This window comes from Protopterus annectens, chromosome 14.part0, assembly GCF_019279795.1.
Source record: "Protopterus annectens isolate FY-2018-M chromosome 14.part0, PAN1.0, whole genome shotgun sequence".
Lineage (NCBI taxonomy): Eukaryota > Metazoa > Chordata > Ceratodontiformes > Protopteridae > Protopterus > Protopterus annectens.
In genome coordinates this window covers 982,526,515-982,540,000 of record NC_056748.1, presented here as the reverse complement: position 1 = coordinate 982,540,000, position 13,486 = coordinate 982,526,515, and the positions used below count along the sequence as shown (strand labels likewise).

The following is a 13,486-nucleotide window of genomic DNA, read 5'->3' as shown; positions in this document are numbered from 1 at the left end:
AAATAATTTTTGTGGTACTTTGAGAAATACAGGCCTCCAAATTTGCAGAATACTATGTCTGCATATATCAGATTGCTTTTGCAGTACTTATAAATAATGTATTTGTTAAAAAACAAGTTTTTACACAGTTGTCTTGCACCATTAGCTTCTTTATGGTGCTCCCATCCTTATTAACCGCAAGGCTTCACAAACATTCAAACATAAACAATGTTATAACAAAGTTGCTACATTTGCAGCATGTAGCTCTTTCAAAACCCACCACTGTATAGCACTGAAAAGCCTAAATTAGTTAGAACTGTCATATCAACTAACATATATACAACTTCTTACCACCTATAAAATTATCTAGCATCCATCTGCCTATCCAGCACTAAAAAACATTTGGTACTTACGTATTATCGCAACCAGATTTCCGACATGTGATAATTGCTCTTGTTTTTGTCAGACATCTTTTAAGCATAATCGTGTTTGCTTAACTGTTAAAAGGTCTTCTGTAATGTTGGTGATGGGTTTGAAAGATGAATAAGGGATAAAATTCAGGTTTGTGTGGAGCATACTTTAAGGACGTCAGGCAATGAATACAGTGAACACGTTGGTTGCGTGAATACGTATTATGGGTTGAAAGGAGTGTGGGAATTAGAGTAAGATGTTATTTAACATCTTTATTGACAGCAAGAAAGTTTTCTTCCTGTTTTTGCGTACTGTTCACACAGACGGTTCATCTGGCTCTGAATATTTCTACAATTCGCTGAGTTGCTGTTCCTCATGTGGAATGGGTTATTTTGTAGCTGCACCTCTACTGTATTTTCACTGTATGGATTAAATAATTAATAGAAATACAATGAGACATGCAAACAGTTTCAGGTAAACTATTAAAGTTGAAAATTTTTGCAAAAGTTAAGGAAGATATCTGAAAGGAAAATTTTGAGACAGAATTGCAGTAACACTTAAAGGTTTTCAAAATGGATGATATTTATAGGTGATTATAGGGTGGTTTTCTCTGTGAGATAGTACTGCTTTGGTTGGTTTTATTTTATAATAGTGGTATCCTCAGGACAAAGGCTGATTGACAGAGCAAACCTACATTGCATTATTACTTTCTCAGTTGTTGAACACATAAAACTGCCTAAACAAACAAAAATAAAGTAAAGAAAACAAACACTGTTTCTATGCCTTTTAATTGATTATTGGCACCACTTTACTCATCGGGAAGCAACCTGCATTACTGTTAAAATCTGGTTGCGAAATAAATAAGCTATGCTTACATATTATATATGCTTATATACAGCTATGCTTCCAGTCAGTCATTGCAATCCAGTGACCAAAAACTCCTGTCTACAGACCTAGCAAATCTGCTGGGCATTGTCCGTACTCGTACAAGGTTGCTAAAGCCTGGAACTCCTTACCTGTATCCATCAAGTCTATACCCTACCTCCCATCTTTTAAAACCACTCTGAAAGACTTCCTAGCTAAAATTGTTCTCTGTTCTTGCTTAAAACCAGGATAAACTATATCCCTAAATGTGAACAAGTACCGTTTCTTTCTTTATACCTCCTTACCCTCCCTTTTTCATTTACTTCCTTCCTGCTAATTCTCTTCCCTGACTTTCTCTCTAAATATACCATTAGCCTGTTTTATCACTTCATATTGCAATTGCTATTTGTAGTAGACTAACTTACCTTTAATTTCTCTGCAAACTGTCTAAAATTTCTGTAAATATTAAGTTATTGTCATATACCTTGTATTGATTCTTAACCAATGTTTTTATATTATGGCTAATTTGTTATAATAATTTAAAGTGAAGATGTTTTGTTTTGTTTTTGAAGATTGTATAATTATTTTTTATAAAAAGTTTTGTATTATTTTGGAGCTTTTCTCCCTTGGCCTCTGCAGAAAATGGACTTCTACCCAGTTGGACTGTCACGGTAATCAAATTTATTTATTTTATTTTTTTCTATATTTTTTTATTTTACATGTGTTAACCGGGATAGTTCACTGGACACAGGTCCATTTTCAGTGGAGGCCAGAGGAGAAAAGCTCCAAAAGAAGAAAAACAAAACAGTATGTAGATTATGACACATTTAGAAAAGTAAAAATTTCAGACAAAAATTACAGTCAAATACAAATAGTATTTGTATTATTTATTTATTTATTGACAAATGCCAATAAATAAATAATAAATAAATTAACACAGATTTGATTTTTGCATTAGTTCATATACCAGAGTGTCACCAATATGCAAACATCTAGAAAAGTAGTTACTCAATTAGATTATTTCCCTGTGTCACACAAACATAAAAATTGTCATTTGCCAACACCTAAACAGTACTAATCAAAAGGTACTGTAGGAAAGTGGCACTAGTGATGCAAAACTAGTTTGACTTAAAGCCTAAACCCATAGTTTCCCTGGAATGGTAGACTGGAAAGATCAGCGCATTTCCAATTAAAACCCAGAAGTAATGCCAATAAACCTTGTCACGGCATGGTCCTCACACTCTCTACGTTGGAGAATACTCTTGTACCCCTAATATAAGTCACTGTGCTCAGGGGAAATGATAACCCGTTCACTGCCCAGACCTCACAATATGATTCCCTCACTCACTTATTCATAGGCTTATGTGAAAGTCCCATAAAACATTCTCTATTTTTCATCTGTTTCACTAGCTTAGAGGCAGTGCAGCCAGAATAGTGATCTGGAGGGTCTAGGTTTGATTCTTGCTTTACGCACTTCTTTACTGTTGTGGACCAGGAAATGATCATGGCCCCTGCAGAGTAAGCTTGAAACTGATATTAAAGCTCATTTGAGCTCTGTTTCATAAAAGACCAGGTGGACACATTCCTGCTTTTCCCCAGTTGTCTGATTACTTAATGTATTCTGTTGGGAGGAGTAGTGTGCTCTTTTTATATGTGCTCTATAATGAGCATGCATCCTGAATGAAAAATGGTTTAGTAGCTAGTCTACTTATCTTGTGAACTAGTTAAAATCAGATAGTTGTTAATGTAATACAAACGCATGATTGCACTTCCCTTGTTGTCATTTGTCTGTTTAGATGATTGAATAAATGAAAGAATGCAGGTTTGATAATAATGTTGTTTTTTTAAACTAGACTGTGAACCATTTATATTTAATAAATCTATTTCTGTAAATAAAATATGTAATAAACAATTTTCAGTTATGTGCATCAGACTGATTTGTCATGAAAAACCTACTGATTACTTACAATATAATTGACTTAATGCAGTCCTTGGCAACCAAGAAAACTCACCACAAATAAGTATTAGTTTACTGCAAAGGCAATAACAAGCTAGTTGCACTAAAACCTGCTGTAGTGGTAATATAAACAAACATTTAAACATCTTATATAATAATTTCTACAATGGGAGCATTATTATTTTTCTTATTATTATTAATAGAACATCTTACCAGAACCTGCTTATGGTCATCTGATATTAGTCACTTATGCTTTGACTGGTATTTACTAGCATTACCATCTGTAATTTTGGAATTTAAATTATTACAAATTTCACTATATTCCGTATGCTTGAGGAAATAAATGTAATATAGCACCCTGTCTGTCGAACAATTGGCCATCTTTCTTAATAACTTGTATAAAACTGCTCGGTTTGTTAGGAATACTTGGTAAAAGTGGCACTTGGCGCCATTCACCATATGATGAACACATACTGGTGGTTATTCTGTTGTATGGCTTGTTGTAAGTTAAAAACTGAATTATTTTAAGGCTGTCTAAAAATCTTTATACAGATTTTCCTTCAGCATATTGTCCAGTGCTGCTGTTATTCTTTCAAGCTGCACTGTTTTGTTCTGAATTTCCTTCCTTTGGAAATTAATGAAGTGAAACATACTGTGCTACTTCTCAACATTCACATGTAATGGAATAAATAAATATCAGTCCATGAGTCAAAATTCTCATACCTTATGTTCCTTCAAATCGTTGACCCTTTTTAAGTCAGTATGTATTGTCTCCATTTTCTCAAAATATTATGCTGATGTATTATATCCCTGAACCATACCATATGAACCTGAAAACAGTAGTTAAACTCTTTTGCAAGATATACATTTCAAACTAAATGGATCACAAAGATTGTAAGTTAAAGATACTATTTCAGAAACTTCATTGTAACTTTACTTTGGGTAAGAAATAGAATTCTGCATGTCTAATTTATTATTTAAAGTCAAGTTGCAGTACCTTGACAATATAAAATGATAGTTTGGGAGCCAGGTTTGTTCATGAAACACTACTGATTGACACTTATGCAGCTAATCACTAGTAAGTGATTGCCAGGCCTTTTCTGGAAAGTTGACTTGCCAGTGTACTATAGATTTCTCCTTTCCCCATAATGGTAAAAGCTCATTTTGTATATTTAAGTAACAGGGTGCAGTGTAGCAACCTTCCCATATCAGGGGGTGCAGTGTTGCGTCATCTCACTGGAAAAATGCTTCATTTTCCATTTTATGTTTTAGAATGCTGCTCGTATTGTCCAGACTTCACTTAGTTATGTCAGCCATGAACAAATCAGTGTCCTGCCAGACAGTCAATGTTTTTTAAATTAGTATAATGTTTTAGTTAATGTTAGTAAAGTTGAGGACTTTATATTAGACACAACACAGACAAAGGCTAAAAAAATACTTTTCTTTTTGATTTTAGAAAATAGCTGTAGTCTGTGGCTAATAAAATTGATTTTCTATCTCTATTTTAGAAAATTTCTACCATGTAATGTTTTCCTTGTACATCTAAAAAAATAACTTTGTATTATAAATGCTGCACCTTTCATATTAGATCTATCCCCTGAAATGGTTAAATGCATTATACATTTTTAATTTGCCTTTAGTTACTGATCAGACATCATATGTGTTTCTTGCAAACAAGCTATGTTAGTGTTTATAGAATAAATGCCACGTTTTCTTTATCTGTACATAATTAAAATTCAAATACGTTTTAGATAATGTAGCAACAATTTGTAATGATGCTATAGTAAAACCATTACTGTATATAGTAGAGTTGATGTAATAGAGAATATTTAGCTGACATAATAAAAATACCAGAAAGTGTTGTTTTAGAAAATGAATATAATCCTGAAAGATTACATAACATTTAGATGAGGTAGTGTAAATATAAACACCAAAGACACATTCATAACATTATACAATTCAGATATCTCTATTTAGTTTTTATGGCATAATCCTGCATTTTTATCTAAGTGACCATGTGTAAAACCCAGCTAAATAAACCTAAACTTACTAACAACTACCATATGCAACTACAGTATATAACTTCAATATATATTTGGTCTAGGGATCTAAACCTCTACTGCAACATTAACAGAACTATTTGGAGGGACAGGTATATCTCACAGAGGATACCACTGCTCTGGAACAAACTCCCCATCCACATAAAACAAAGTTCATCCTTGTCCATATTCAAGTGCTACTTGTATCTATGGATGGGAAACTGAAAATGTATCCCAGGACTGCCCCCTGCACTACTAATGGACACAGGCAGCTCCTAAATGCTTTATCCCATGCATGAGTCCCCTCAAATTATCTGTGGTATGATTCCATTTATTCTCATTAGGGGTAATATATAATTATTAACTGTGGGATGGGTGAGGCCATTTCCTAACCAAATGGGATATGTTAATTTGAACAAAATAGGGAAACTGGCTAGACTTAAAATGTTCCTCAAGGGCAGGCAGCCTAGTACTTACCTATGAATCTATACGTATAGTTTAGTTATAAATGTAAATTATTATGATATTTGCATTGAAACAATAGAATACATGGCTGTGTGGCATTAAGGGATGGATCCCTGACTATGAGCTTGGCAATTCTAGTTTGATTATTACCCCTAGCACTGGAGAAGCTGGATGGTGAAGGGAGAGGATGATGCTTACCTCTCTTAGTGAAGGAGGAGGTGCACTTGCTCAAGGGCACGTGCACAAGTACTACAGACACTGCTGAAAACCAAGGAGAACAATCTGTTATGTTTTATAGCAGTGGACAGTGTTGCTTGCTGGGATACACCCTTGCAGAAGCAGAAGGACACCTCAGTTTGCTCAGCCTTTTTCATAGCCACCTGCAGGTAGCTACTCATAAGAGAATTAAGGCAAAATGAAAAAATATATCAAAGCATCTTGCCTGAATGATGAATCCTCTGGGCTGACTCCCACCCTTGTGAATAGAAATGAATGTGCCATCTGGCAGAGAGAGAGAGCTGGATGATCATCAGTGAGCAGAGGTGAAGTGATACAGAAAAATAGTTTAAAGATAGTTTAATTGCTGCATCTCCAACAATCAAAATATTTCACACTCATTTCTAAGACACATGAGAATACCATACATTTTCATTATATTAGTGAGCTGATCTCTTTTATTAACTGAGAGTAAAAAAAAATAAGGAAATAAGGATATCCACACTTTGTCACAACCTGTTGTGCTGTGCATTGAAACACTGAAACTTGAAATTATATATTTCTTGTTGTTGATGTTTCAGTGAATCACCACTTGTTAATTCTTACTTTGTGTACTTTGTCATTTCTGGGACTTAGGGAAAATGTGAAGTTGAGATTTGTATTGTTTTCCATCTTTTCTCTTTTTATTGAAGGTTGTGTGAACTTTTGATTGGCATATGCAGAGATTTTCAGTGCAGAAGTATATCCTTTGCAAGCAAAAAGAAAACACACACACACACACACACACACACACACACACACGTGTGTGTGTGTGTGTGTGTGTGTGTGTGTGTGTGTGTGTGTGCGTGTGTCTCTCTCTCTCTCTATATATATATATATATATATATATATATATATTAATATGGTTTGCTATCAAAATGTTGGCTGGCAGTTAGCGAACTGGGATGGTCAAAAGACTGTTTTCCAGTTCACATAATATCAACCCGGAAAATGTTCGACTGCACAAAGCAAGTGCTAGTGAGGTCACTGTTGTGAGGTCGACGTTCTGATTGGAGATCACACTACAATGGGGATTGGGAAATTTACCCTTTTCCTCATTGTAGTGTGATATTGGAGTTGGAATGTATAATTAGCAGGGGGTTTGGGGGGGGTGCAGGAAGGCTTGCCCTCCTGCAAAACATTTATAGGGAATGACTGAACATCAAGATAAATTGGTTAATGTTGAAAATGTCAAATTCAGAATATTGACAATTCAGAATATTGACATAACTGCTTTCATTATTTTGAGTGAACGATGTGTTCATTTCTGATATTTTTTTTGAATACGTCATTACTCGAACAACTGTGTTTCAGAATAAACATATATATATATATATATATATATATATATATATATATATATATATTTATATAAAACCTAGCCACTGGGGATGCACAAGCCAGTGCATTTCTTTGTGCCGGTCCCAAGCCCAGATAAATGGGGAGGGTTGCGTCAGGAAGGGCATCCGGCGTAAAACTTCGCCAGATCATTTCATGCAGTCACCAATAAACATTTTCATACTGGATTGGTCGAGGCCTGGGCTAACAACGACTGCCACCAGTACTGTTAGCCTACAGGGTGCTGGTGGAAATTGGGCTACTGTTGGCCGAAGGAGGAGAAGAGGTGGAAGACATGGCCGAAGGCAGGAAGAGAAGAGAAAGGCTAGGACTGTGGTAGTGAGGGTCGGAACTTTGAATGTTGGCAGTATGACTGGTATAGGGAGAGAGCTAGCTGATATGATGGACAGAAGGATGGTTGGTATATTGTGTGTGCAAGAGACCAGATGGAAGGGGAGTAAGGCTAGGTGTATCGGAGGTGGGTTCAAATTGTTTTATCATGGTGTGGATGGGAGGAGAAATGGCGTAGGAGTTATTCTGAAGGAACAGTATGCTAAGAGTGTTTTGGAGGTGAAAAGAGTGTCGGATAGAGTGATGAATGTTGTTAGTGCATATGCTGCACAAGTTGGGTGTGCAATGGATGAAAAAGAAAAATTTTGGAGTGAATTGAATGAAGTGGTGATGATTGTACCCAAGGGTGAGAGAGTAGTGATTGGAGCAGACTTCAATGGTCATGTTGGTGAAGGGAACAGAGGAGATGAGGAAGTGATGGGTAGGTATGGTGTTAAACAAAGGAATGCAGAAGGTCAGATGGTAGTGGATTTTGAGAAAAGGATGGACATGGCTGTGGTGAATACGTATTTTAACAAGAGGGAGGAGCATAGGGTGACATACAAGAGTGGAGGAAGATGCACACAGGTGGATTATATCCTGTGTAGGAGGGCCAGTCTAAAGGAGATTGGAGACTGTAAAGTGGTGACTAGGGAAAGTGTAGTTAAGCAGCATAGAATGGTGGTCTGCAGGATGATGTTGGTGATCAAGAAGCGGAGGAGGAGTGCGAAAGCAGTGCCAAGGATTAAATGGTGGAAGTTAAAAAAGGGTGATTGTGAGGTGGAGTTCAGGGAAGAGTTAAGACAGGCACTGGGAGGCAATGAAGAGTTACCGAATAGCTGGGTAACTACAGCAGAGCTAGTAAGGGAGACTGCTAGGAAGGTGCTTGGTGTGACATCTGGACAGAGGAAGGAGGACAAGGAGACATGGTGGTGGAATGAGGAAGTACAGGAAAATATACAGAGGAAGAGGCTGGCGAAGAAGAAGTGGGATTGTCAAAGAGATGAAGAAAGTAGACATGAGTATAAGGAGATGAGGTGCATGGTAAAGAGAGAGGTGGCGAAGGCTAACTATAAGGCATATAGAGAGTTGTATGAGAGATTGGACACTAAAGAGGGAGAAAAGGAGCTGAGAAAGATGTGCAGCAGGTAAGGGTGATAAAGGACAGTGAGGGAAACGTACTCACAAGTGAGGAGAATGTGTTGAGTAGATGGAAAGAGTACTTTGAAGGGCTGGTGAATGAAGAGAATGAGAGAGAGAAGGTTGGATTATGTGGGGATAGTGAATCAGGAAGTGAAGCAGATTAGCAAGGAGGAAGTATGGACGGCTATGAAGAGGATGAAGAATGGAAAGGCTGCTGGCCCAGATGACATACCAGTGGAAGCATGGAGGTGCTTAGGAGAAATGGCAGTGGAATTTTTAACCAGATTGTTTAATGAAATTTTGGAAAGTCAGAGGATGCCTGAGGAGTGGAGAAAAAGTGTTTTGGTACCTATCTTTAAGAATAAGGGTGATGTGCAGAGCTGCAGTAACTACAGAGGGATAAAATTGATCAGTCACAGCTTGAAGTTATGGGAAAGAGTAGTGGAAGCTAGGTTAAGAAGGGAGGTGATGATTAGTGATCAGCAGTATGGTTTCATGCCAGGAAAGAGCACTACAGATGCAATATTTGCTCTGAGAGTGTTGTTGGAGAAATACAGAGAAGGTCAGAAGGAGTTGCATTGTGTCTTTGTGGACTTAGAGAAAGCATATGACAGGGTGCCTAGAGAGGAGTTGTGGTATTGTATGAGGAAGTCAGGAGTGGCAGAGAAGTATGTAAGAGTGGAACAGGATATGTACAAGGGTAGTGTGACATTGGTGAGGACTGTGGTGGGAGTGACAGATACATTTAAGGTGGAGGTGGGATTACATCAAGGATCAACTCTGAGCCCTTTCTTATTTGCAGTGATGATGGACAGGTTGACAGATGAGATTAGACAGGAGGCCCCGTGGACTATGATGTTTGCAGATGACATTGTGATATGTAGTGAGAGTAGGGACCAGGTTGAGGAGACCCTGGAGAGGTGGAGATATGCTTTAGAGAGGAGAGGAATGAAGGTCAGCAGGGCTAAAACAGAATATATGTGTGTAAATGAGAGGGAGGCTAGAGGAATGGTGAGGATGCAGGGAGAAGAGTTGGTAAAGGTGGATGAGTTTAAGTACTTGGGATCAACAGCTCAGAGTAATGGTGAGTGTGGAAGAGAGGTGAAGAAGAGAGTACCGGCAGGGTGGAATAGGTGGAGAAGAGTGTCAGGAGTGATTTGTGATAGACGGGTACCAATAAGAGTGAAAGGGAAGGTCTACAAGAGGGTAGTGAGACCAGCTATTATATGGGTTGGAGACAGTAGCATTGTCTAAAAGGCAGGAGTCAGAGCTAGATGTGGCAGAGTTAAAGATGTTAAGATTTGCTCTGGGTGTGACTAGGATGGACAGGATTAGGAATCAGTATATTAGAGGGTCAGCTCAGGCTGGACAGTTTGGAGACAAAGCAAGAGAGGCGAGATTGCGTTGGTTTGGACATGTGCTGAGGAGGGATGATGGGTATATTGGGAAAAGGATGCTAAGGATGGAGCTGCCAGGTAAGAGGAAAAGAGGAAGGCCTAAGATGAGGTTTATGGATGTGGTGAGAGAGGACATGCAGGCAGTTGGTGTGAAAGAGCATTATGCAGAGGACAGGAAGAAATGGAAACAGATGATCCACTGTGGCGACCCCTAACGGGAACAGCCGAAAGAAGATGATGATCAGAAAAAGAAAAAGAGCACCAAAAAATTGTTTGAAACCATTGCAATAACTATGCAGCTTGCCAACACATCCTCATATGCACACATTACACTTTCAGTTACTGCAACCACACAGTTCACCTCACTCATTTCTTTAACTGTAAGTGTAATCATGTTGTCTGTGCTAGCATTTGTGTTCAATGCACTGCTTTTTACATCAGAAAAATAGCCAGATGGCTTTCAGACCGAATCAAGGAACATGTTACAACCATCAGACACAAGAACAAGAAGAATGTGCTCAACATGCACAGTGCTTCTTGCTCAGATTTTCCGGATTCCATTTCTTAGTCCTGGATCATGTTGTCAACTTTTTGGGGGACACAGACACTGTCCTTAAGGTTAAGGATCTCAAAATACAGAGTCTCCTCAACGCAGATGTCCTACCAGGACTTAATGAAAAATCTCAACATTAAATATTCGCTCAAGTGGTACAGATAACCACAAGTGCCACCTGCAGTCTTACTGACTCTATGCTATAATTACTGTTTCCACTGTAAATTCTTTTGCCTGGTACATTGTTTCAAAAATTATTTTGGTGTTTTTTTTCTGATTGGTCAACCACCTCTACATAGTGTACTACTGTTAGCCTTGCACTTTATTTTCTGATGAAGTTCTGTTTTATTAAAGAACAAAAGAGCTATCCATTCAGCCTCTTCTGTTCGTAGCCCCATTTGAGATTTCTTTCATGTTTAAGTTTGGTTTCTTCTCTGTGGTTTTTGCTTCGATAAATAAATAAATAATAAAAAAAAAATATATATATATATATATATATATATATATATATATGTGTGTGTGTGTGTGTGTGTATATGACCTTTTCAGTGTTGTTGTTTTGAGTTTGGGATCTCACAAGCATAATGACTGACCTTTTATTTTGGAGTAATTTCATGTTAGGTAAATGGTACATGAATATCCCTGGTGAATCTGAAATACTCTATAAGAAAAGAGCGAGTTATAAGATATCACCTGTTCTGAGTTGTTGCTAAACACCATCCTCCACCCATATTTTACATTAGCACAATGATATTTCAAAACAATATGTTGCTATGTAGTAACCTAGCCATATTTAAATGTAAAATATAAAAATAGATTGAATTAATAAAGATTTAGTAGATATTAACATCTACTCTTAAGGAATGTTATGCAAATTTTTAATCTTTTATTTAGCCTTTGCAATCATGGTACTAATCATATCTGATAAAATTAATATTTATACCCCCACCACAAGAGCAATAAAAGTTATTTCATCTTTTATGTGGTCCCAGAATTATGCTTAACAGATTAATAATTAAGTCCAATGACTGATTAAACAGAAGACTGAAAACGTGCTCCCTTCAGTACACTTTTATAGGTAAAAGCCAACATATTTATGAACTGGCTTTTATCAGTCTCCTGTAAATGTCCATGCAGTATATAATTTAAGGAATGAGTAAACATATAGAGATATAATAAGTTAAACTGGTTTATTTTCATATGTCAAAAGAACTAAGAAAATTAAGACATATTTCCAAATGTGAAGTATTAACGTAGGTTTAAGCAGAAAGTATATTACTTTTTCTTTCTTTCTTTCTATCATACAGTTGTGTAAATTGTTAACATTATAGAACATAACTGTTCTGAAAAATAAGATAACCACCCTTAGAAGAGGTTAGTAATAACTAGCCGTATAAATAATAAACATTATAAAATGATAGTGAAATCAATAAATTATTTATACCTCTATCTTAGATGTAGTATATTGCCAATGAGTTTGTTTGCAGAGCTAGAGAATAACTAAAGTTATTTTGTATATGGAACTCTTACGGTTTCTTACAATCATTCCCTTACTTTTTATCATGCATTGAAAAATAAAGTATAATTAAATAAAATGATTTATTTTTTAAACGTTTTATTAAATTTTAATAAACAAATTAACAATAAAACATCAAAACTATATATAAAAGTATCTACATCTAAACTATCACATGCAGAGCAAAACTTTGAGTCAAAGCTAAAATAATGAACATAAAATATTAGTGAATACATATCTAAAGAAAGAATTTGATTTTGTTCAATAATTATATTTAGAAGTTAGTCTGTTTGTTCTTAACTTTGACAGACCGTGGTAATATTGATAAATTCAATTAATGGAAGCATATACTTACTTTTCTTATATTTTGTAATTATCTTCCAAGCAATTGTTAGCAAACTCCAAAGAAGGGGAAAGTGAGACCTAGTTATAGATCTGGGAATTAGCAGTACTAGAGATTGTGTTGCAATAAATTTGTTAGAATACAAAAACCTGCAAGAAGAATTCAATCTGTTCCAAAAGTGGAAGAACCTCATGAGAATCAAATACTTTGTGTTGACAATCTGCCTTAGCTAATGATTTACACCTCCAAAATATATCAGTTTCTGATATCTTTGAAAACTTAACAGTAAAATGAATGGGAGCAGCTCAAAGACAAATAAAATCTAGTTGGATATAAATTATTTGGATACCCTAATCTAAAATAATAATTTAGTACTTTAATAAAAGAGACGATTTTAAAATAGAAGCCATTAATTTGTGAGGAAATGAAACCTTCCAGACATCTTTCTAACTTGTCTAAACTTGGAGGAACCTTATTTGATGTATTGTATTTAATACAATATATATATATATATATATATATATATATATATATATATATTTATATATATTTGGAGAAGGAATTTTGTATTTTGAAGTTGACACTATGTCATTATTTCCATGGTAATCAGACTGAAACATTCCTTTTTAAAAAAATGGTATTGCAACATCCTGGAATAAAATTATTTATTTATTTATATATTGTATTTGTTTACCGGGAAAGTCCACTGGGCCTAAAAGAGCCCATTTTTGGTGGAGGCCTGGGGAGAAAAGCCCCGACAAGAACATAGACGCAGAAAAGAAATTAAACATTAATTGGTACAGAAGTAGAAACAGTGTTGCACATACTGGTTACACTAATATATACAGAATATATACATAAGTCAGGAATATAGTTGGTTTGATTACAGTAACATAT

At 36.0% G+C, this 13,486-nt stretch overlaps 1 protein-coding gene across 3 annotated transcripts in view; it reads right to left on the bottom strand.

The window, feature by feature from the left end:
* The window catches only part of VSTM4 (V-set and transmembrane domain containing 4), an 815,453-nt gene that overhangs the window by 89,591 nt on the left and 712,376 nt on the right, over positions 1-13,486 (bottom strand). The gene's annotated exons all lie outside the window — the stretch shown is intronic.